The sequence below is a fragment of the Montipora capricornis genome, chromosome 8 (assembly GCF_036669925.1).
Source record: "Montipora capricornis isolate CH-2021 chromosome 8, ASM3666992v2, whole genome shotgun sequence".
NCBI classification, from domain to species: domain Eukaryota; kingdom Metazoa; phylum Cnidaria; class Anthozoa; order Scleractinia; family Acroporidae; genus Montipora; species Montipora capricornis.
The window spans coordinates 15,540,933-15,549,704 of NC_090890.1; the positions used below are offsets into that span (position 1 = coordinate 15,540,933).

The 8,772-nt window shown below is 39.8% G+C and overlaps 1 pseudogene; it reads right to left on the reverse strand.

Annotated features, from left to right (window-relative positions):
* Positions 1-598: 598 nt before the first annotated feature.
* Positions 599-8,772, reverse strand: part of LOC138013745 (golgin subfamily A member 6-like protein 22) — a 13,293-nt pseudogene continuing 5,119 nt past the window's right edge.

Sequence of the window (8,772 nt, forward strand, 5' to 3'; positions counted from 1 at the left end):
TATTTAAATGCTTTAAAGAGGAAATTTGACAGGAGTAACTTGTCTCGTCAGAATATGCAGCATTATCCGAAGAACGCACTCAATTCCCATAATCTTCTTAATTCTTCCTTACATTGATAAAAGAAATCACAATTTTGGATTCTAAATGAGGACTGAATTTTTGTCTGATTTCACGCCAAAGGAACATTTGGCTGCAATGGATAGAACGTAATTCTGACCTGAAGAATTTTAACCTTAAGAAGAACACTACAACTGCGACACGTGATCTGCACCACCCTCACTCCCCATCTTCTTCACAGTTTAGTATGCGTCACCTTTAACAAGTGACTCATTTCAAACTGCTACTTTTTGTCAACGCAACTCCGATTTTTGTTAATTTTTTTTGTAAATTTAAAGCTTGTTTTAAGCGTCAGCAAAAAGCGAAAAAAAAAAAAACCAACCCAATCCAAGCATTAATAGTAAAAAAGGTTTAAAAAGCTGGCATAGGCTCTGCAAAATAGAAAAATATACACAAAAAACGCCCTTCTTCTTTAAAAACGACACCGCACTGTTCGGATTTTGTATGCCCTTGGGGTGGTTACATTAATTAAAATCTACGTTTCGTAAACACCTTTATTTTCACCTTTAAGTCACTTGAAGACTAAGAACGTTTGAAAAGACTTCTCATCGACAAAGTGAGTATAGTCAGGCCTGTCGAAAAAAAAAACCCACAGAAACGACACTTCCAGATCCAGTCCGTAAGAGAGTGTTTTCTTTGTTTTAGCTTTCACCGTTCTGTGATTGGTCAGATACACTCCATCAACTACCATCAGAAGAAGGAGAAAGAGCACTGGTTATCATGACTTGTTTCATGAATATTTCCTTGGCTGAATGTTCTAACTACATTTACATTTTTGCATGCAGGAGTGCGTTTTTAATTTACCATAACGAATTCAACAGAGCTCATAACCACGAAACGAACCTGCTCTTTAAAGTGAGGAAATTTCCTCAACATCTGCTCGCTGACGAACACGAGGGGAAGGTGAGTTCGGAGCTGATGAACTTCTGGGTCGGTCTTCGGCAGAAAGAGCTCCTGATCTCTTGCGAAAAGAACTTTTTTGAAGAGTAGGAGACTTTAAGGCCTGTTCTATTTCTTCCAATTCTGATCTACGTTTTTCCTCATCATCACCTGTCTCAAGAGTTATCGACATCGGCACATTTGACGGTGGATCTTTAAAGTGTTCTGACACCGTGCTATCAAGGTGGTCTCCATTCTCATCAAAGGAGCTTCCTGAGCTCTCTGCTGATTTATGCCTCCGCACAAAATTAAAGACTTTCGACGGAGATGAAATGCTTTTGAAATAGCCAGGTCTGGTTGGGCTTTCTGTTTCCCCTTCGCGCTCGCGTTCCCGCTCGTCAGCTTTCGGCTTCTCATCGTCAAGCGCAGCATGTTCCGAGGATTTGTCACAACGACCCGACAGCTTCTGAGGTAACCCCAAAATACCACTTCGGCAAGAACGAAAAGACGAATACAGGGAATTGTTGCTGTCAAAAGCACTGTAAATGGAAGGACTGTTGCTAACAGATGGACCAAACATGCACTCCAAGGTGCTGTAAGTCGGTGCACTTTTGAAAAGGCTTCTGCCGCGATTTCTATCAAGACTCAAAGAGTTTTGGGCTGCGGGTGAAAGACTTCGCCTCTCTGGTATCAGCTCTTCTAACTTATTGTCTAATGACAGGTTTTTTTTAGGAGAATCTTCTACGCTATCAATGTTTTGTTCGTTTGTAGGTGATTTCTGCATGGCCACGCGCTTTTTGACGCTATCTATGATCTCAGTTGTCTTCCGGCGCGATCTCCAATCATATGAATCTTCACTGCTGTGAGTACTCTCCAGCGGCGAATTCTCTTCCATTTCTTCGCCTCGTTCCAGTTTCATTACCATTGCAGCTTCAGTATCTATGTGGAAGCTCTTTCCAGTTTTCTGCCCCCAAAAAAGATCAATTAACAAAGATCAGTGGTCGCACAGACTATGATTGCCACGTTTAATAACGGTCCGCCATTACCCCAAAACAACAAGAACTATTTTATTTGTTGCCACAAAAATACAAGTAAGATAACAATAGGGAAGGAAATTAAGGTGGCTCAAACCAGTTTCAACACTTGAAAGAAACGTTCTTATTAGAAGGATTAACACTACAACAGGTAATAACTTAACAGCAATGTTATGGCACCTTATCAAACCAATTAATGCTGAAAAAGATTCGGTCATTATTGTGACATAAAAAGTTACCGTGGCAGCAGGAAAGTCGTGCAAAAACACCCCATATTTTGGCTTCAGCTGCTCATATCTCATTTTTTTATTTCTGAAATGTAATCAGCATGCCAGAATGAACTTTCTGCAAAGTTAAAAAAAATATGTGCAGCGGATTTACCTTAAATAATTGAAAATTTGAGGTTGCTCTGAATCCGCTCCACAGACTTTAAACTTTGCAGAGAGTTTCATCTTGGCCTGCTGATCACTATTGTGCAATAAAATATTAAGAGATCGAGTTCGTTTTTCAGATATGAGCAACCAAAGCCAAAATATAGGGTGTTTTTGCAAGGCTTTCCTGTTGCCATGGTAACTTGTTACGTTATAAAAATGACCGCATCTTGTTCAGCAATAATTGATGTTTCACATGGTAACATAACATTGCTGTTACGTGATAAAATGTTGTAGTGTCAATGATCCATTTAACAGCAAGGTCTCTTGAAAGTCTTGAAACTGGTTTGAGCCCCCTTTAGACCTGTTTACATGGAGGGACGGTGCCCTGGCTAACCGAGTTACCCGTCTAACACAGCTACCCTGGGAGAGCGAGAAAAACGAGATTGAAGCGTTTCCATGCTAGACAAGGTAACCTGCCTTCCTGGGGCACCCTGTCTACTTGCCGGAGGCACCCTACTATTTTGCATGTAAACGGTTCGAGACTGGTTACACCGGCTAACCGAGGTGAGAAGAAATTGCCGTCCTGGGGAAATGTTTCGTCGTTATCATATGCCATTGACATCAACTGAACGATATGACAAATAAAGTGCAAAATAGTTTCCACAGACACTCAAAAGCGGCGGCTAGCGAAACAAATTATAAAAACATTAAACTACCCGCCAAAACGTTTCTTTTGTCCGCCATCATGTTTGTTGTGCTCGGTGGCCCACTCAAAAGAGCAAGTTTTAACCCCCCTTCACCGGGTAACTTGGTCAGCCGGGGCACCCTCCCTCCCTCCATGTAAACAGGCCCTTAATTGGACAAAAACAACGACTCAGAAGAGTAAGAACTAAACGAGCTGAGTAGTTAAAAGAAGGTTAATAAACAAAAAAAAGTAGATACATAAATAAATGAATAAATAATGAGTACTAGCTAATTACGGAACCAAAGCTTAGATCGATCTAATTCAATTTAAGAGCGAACGGAAGAATTAATAACGCAAGGCCAGCATCACACATACGTATACGTACTTAGAATATTTCTAGATATTGTTCGTTTAAACAAATTCTGAACAATTCTTCATCAAGTTTATTTTATAGGGAAGGAACAGAATAATGCAAGCTAAATTTACCGTAATTTTTTTTGAATGTTATCAACGTAATTGGTTGATTTTGATGCTAGGATAGTATTACAATGGACTCACGTTCAAAACTGACTGATTGGACTTCAGAGGGTTGGATCAAGGAAAAGTGACGTCATTTAGTCAAAATATCATCTTGTATATGCAGCTTGTTATATATGCAAAACACTAGTTTAAAAGTCTGAAAGCCGCGTTCATGCTTTGCATCCCTAAACTAGTGAGTCTTTGACGTCATGTTTTCCTCGATCCAGCTCCCTCAAGATTTAAAGTTAGTAATGGTGCACCATTAAATGGGAAAATTCCATTTAAAATAGACAGGCGTCTTGTCTTGTTTAAACCAAGGTTTAAATATTTGAGTCACTTTGTGTTCAGTTAACATAGTTTTGAATTGCAAAGAAAAAGAAGAATTAATTTTTTGCTCATAGTAGCACATAGAGAGTAGGAGCGATGTACAGTTTGCAAACATTGACGTATCTATCTTTGATATTGAAATTGCCGTCCAGTGACACTGCAACAAAGGTTACGTCAGGCAAACTTTTGCTATTCTCGTTCCAAGGGTTCCTCTCTTTCTCTCTATTTCCCCTAAAGCGAGAGGAGACCCCGGAAACGAGCTAAACAATTAAGGCCTCTACTAACTATGCCTCAGTGATCGCTGGCCATCAGGAGCAACGTGGAAAATAATTGTCTCGCAGCACTTCCAATCTACATTAATTTTTCGTTAAGATAAATTTCCGACTTAGTAAAGAATCAATTACTACAAGCTTCCTTTCAGCAGCTCACTCATGACCAGAGAGTTCTTAGCTGATAGTTAGATTTCTGCGCTCGGTTCACTTAACTACGAATTGTTGGTATCTTAATGCTCAGTGAGAGGTACTGCGGAATAGTTGAAAATTTAGAAATCATAATCGATGTTTCGGCCGGCCAAAAAGAAATCCCGACAAATGCCAGTCTCTGAAACCCTCCCAAGTAAGGCATTTCAGTTTGGATAGCAATGCCATCCAAAACGCGGTACAAGTGCACCCACTCAAATACATGAACATCATTTCATTTACCGCTTACCTTCTCGGCAGCGAAGGCACTATCGCTTACATCTGACGGATTCCTTTGAAGCTTGACTTTCCTCAGATCTTCCATCTCAAGTTCGGTCTGATAAAGCCGTTCCCTGACTTGATGTAGTTCTTCAGCTGTCTTCTTGTACTGCAGCTCAAACTGTCGGCTGTACTCCATCTGTCTGTCAATTGCTTCATCTCGACTGCGGACAACTTCAGTTAATCGGCACATAGTTTCTTCTCTGTCCTTCCTCACCTCATCTCGTTCCGCCGCAGTTTCCTTCCACGCCTTCTCATACAAATCTCGTTGCTCTCGATACGTGTTTGACGTCTGTTCGTAATCTTTGCACCGCTTTTTCAAGTCCTCAATTTCTCGCCCAGAAATTGTCAACCTCAGCTCCAATTCGTCCGCTTTGTCCCGGAGTTCAGAGTAATCAGCAACAGTGCTTTCATGACTTTCTTGAGTTTGTTTCCTGTCTTCTTCAACAATATCATACCTGGCTTTTAGTGCTTCTGTCCAACACTTCAGATCTTCTAATTCCCTCAAAGCCTCGTCTTTTTCTTGTTTAAGCTTCTGATTGCTGAACTGCAGCTGTCGAACTTTTACCTTCAGTTCCTCGGCTCGTTGGACGTTATCTTTTTGATGATCCAGCTTTTCCGTCAGCTTCATCGATTCTCGTCTCTGGTTGTCGTAATTCTTTGAAATCTGAGAGAAGCGGTTCAGAAGATTTTCTTTCTCGTTGTTGCTTTCCTCTAGCTTCTCTTTCAATTTGTCTACCTCCTCTTTGGTGGAGAGAAGCTTCATTTGCAGGGCGATTATGAAATGTGTTCTTTCAAGCATTTCTCTGTTCTGTTCTTGCTGATGCTGCGCAGCGCCTTCCACCACCTTTTTAGCGCTAGAATGTGACTCCATCAACATGGCTTCCGTGTCGAAATACCGTTTTTTCCAGTTCGTCAATGAGCTGATTCTTCTCGAACAACTCTTTGGAAGTTCTACTCAACCTCTTTTCCAGCACAGCCTTTTCTTTTAACACTTCGTCGTATCGGATCGTCAAATCTTGCAAGTCGGACATGGTGCGTTTTAAATGATTGCTCATTATGTCAACGTCAGGTCCATAATTATTTGATCCTGGTTGGGAAAAAGGCAATTGAACAAACTGTAAGAAATGTTACGATTATCTGGCAGTCAAAACAAATTTTGCTTTTCCTTCTGAGCTTTTAACTCGTCTACCGGAAGATATTATTGCTTTTTTTCCTTGGGAGAAACCCTTGAAAAAAATTAACATGATCTTTATGGTAAACTACCAACCGTGAACGACATTCCAAACAGGCACTGAACTGAATCGCACAACTTTTGCCGGTTTTGTGCTACTTTAAAGAAACATAAACATCTCCTACATTAAAAAAGTATAAAATTTCCATTTTTCTACATAATGGTGCAGTCATTTGTTGTTTCTTCGCTTAAAGTTGCAAAGTACTGCAGGGCTTTCGATAGCTTTTCAAAGTACCGGTTTTGACAATGAAGGTGACGGACATGTTTATTTTCTCTTGCGAGGCTTGAAAGTGCCTTGGGATTGAACCCTCAACAAGTCTGGGTCCCCTATAACATACTGTAAATGAAACTCTCAAATGCTCTTTGTATTCTTGAGATAAACGAAATAAAACTAATCGCGCGAATAAAATGCCAACATAATTACAGTGCAACGCGCCTTACCGTGGCCACCCAACAATCTTTCACATTTAACAATTATGTGTAAATACGTCAACTCAACAACCCATGCAACGGTGTTCTACTTACAACTGTGCGAACTTTGCAAGGAGGCGTGACTGTCATCAAATTCACACATCCTGATTGGCGGACAATTTGTAAAAAACTTTGTTAGGTGGCCACGGTAAGGCGCGTCGCACTGTAAGGCAACATGACTTCTTGTTAGTTTGTGATTGTCTTATGTTTCTTTCAGGCCCCAAAACCATAAAGCAAAAAAAAAAAAAAAAGAAAAAGGAAAAATAAAGAAGTCAACAAATCTCCAAATTTATAGCGTCAAAGTACCGAACGTGAGATGGTAAAAAACCGTACGTAACGTCCCGGCCAACCTCAAACGAAAAGCCTGAGTACTTTCGGAAATGCTATTGTCTCAAATTCTATTTAATGTATGCGGAAGTATTAATTGAAGACAACATAGCATCCGGTGTCTAAACCTTCTGAAACGTGCTGGATTCTAAACAAACAGACAATAAAAAGACACAACTTCGACCAATCTGTAAATTCTGTCTTGCTAGCCGTATGGAATCAAATGACACTAAAATTTAAAAAGGTTTCTAACGGCAAAACAAAAGCAAAAGTGATTTAACGGCTTGATATATCAATCATACTTTTAGAACTGGAGAGACGTTTAGAAAACGAATTGATTGATCACTCGAAAATGCAGATGGAGCACTAAGCACCTTAGTCTGAATACAAAGCAACCTAAAACTCGAAAACGTAGCACATTAGAAACAACCGCTCACCGTTTAGAGCTAACAACTGTGGCCGAGTGGCCGAGTCGCCGACCGAGTGCTTTTTTTCGGAGTTCCCAAGTTCAAGTCCCGTTCCTATCACTGGATGATATCGTTGTGGCAAATGCCGTTTAAAGTTCTCGGCTATGCTTGTAATTTGTTTTATTGGCCTGAATAGATCCTGAGGGGAATGGTTACACTGAATCTTTATCACTAAGATCTTTGCACTGATTTTAAAACGCTTAATGCCCTCTTCCTTTAGTTCTTTGTTGCTGAGTTTGTGTTGCTTAGTTTTTGATACTGCAGTACAAACTCTTATCGACAACGGCAAATTAGCCAATCAGATTGCGAGATTACAAGCAATTGTGGTTATAAATCGGGGAAGTAGTCACAAGATCGAATCTGAAAGCCGAGTACACATAGCCAACGATCAGGATAGGAGGTCTTGTCCATTATTTCTAGGAAAAATTGGAAACTGATAGGAATCCGATAGTTGTGCTAGTCAGCCCCACAATTAGCAGTAAGTACTGAGCTTTCCATCACTCTTGACACGGTTTGGTAAAGAATTGCCCTGAGAATTCCTCTTTCATATCTTCAAGTGTGGAAATGTTGGACTGGAATAGGCTTTAAATGATCTTTTATTTTCTAGGGACTCTAGGAGCTTTCTGCGTAAAATTGGAGTATAATAATAATAACTAAAATAAAAAAATACAAAAAATAATAATAAATAATAATAATAATATATATATACTTTTTTTTCATCGTTACACGTCAACTGACAGACCCGCTCTTAGATTCGCTGTAGGCTACCCTGCGGCCCGTGTATTTGTGTAAAATATGTTAAATCAAAGAAAAATAAGATTGTTGTTGTTGTTGATCGTCAGTGACAATTACCTAAGAAGAAATTCTCTCGCTCCCATCATGAGTGGGGCCTTGGTACCTAGAAAACTCAAGATTAAAAATAATGAAGTTTTAGCAAACAACCTTCCAGGACAAACCAAATGGTCAACAAATTTTGTAAGCTTTCATATGACAGGGTTTTCAACCTAATAAAATACAACAAGGGGTGATCTGGTGTACAGGGTAGTGACAGAAAGAGCGTGCTAGGGAGGATACCTTGTGTTTTTAATTGGCTTTCCATTAATTTATATCAAAAGATTGAAACTAGCGAACCAAATTTAACACAACGCTAAAAAAACATGTCATCGAGACGTCCACATCTTCAAGCGAAGACAGCAAAATAAAATGTGCACTGGGGAAAAAATACACTGTTGTAATAACATGTTGAATATTACAACGGTTAAGCGCCCTCCACCCATAGTGTTCCCCTTTTAGCTAAAATAATTAAATTAATGGTGTATTGAGGCTTGGTTTAAATTTACTATGAAACACCTCTAATTCAATTCAGACAGTGTCCAGGTACAAATTTATTCACTTCTCAACTTGACGTGCTTTAAGGCTTGTCCACTGACTACGCGTTTGTTTTGAAAACGCATTCCTTTCGAGTGTTTTTTTTGATAGGCCTTCTGATCTCACACACAACATACGGCTGAGTGTTGTTTTATCGAAAATCGCGTCGATTGTGAGGAACGCTCTCGAAGAGTGGATAAACAATGAGAACACATGCAAATCAGCATTGAGG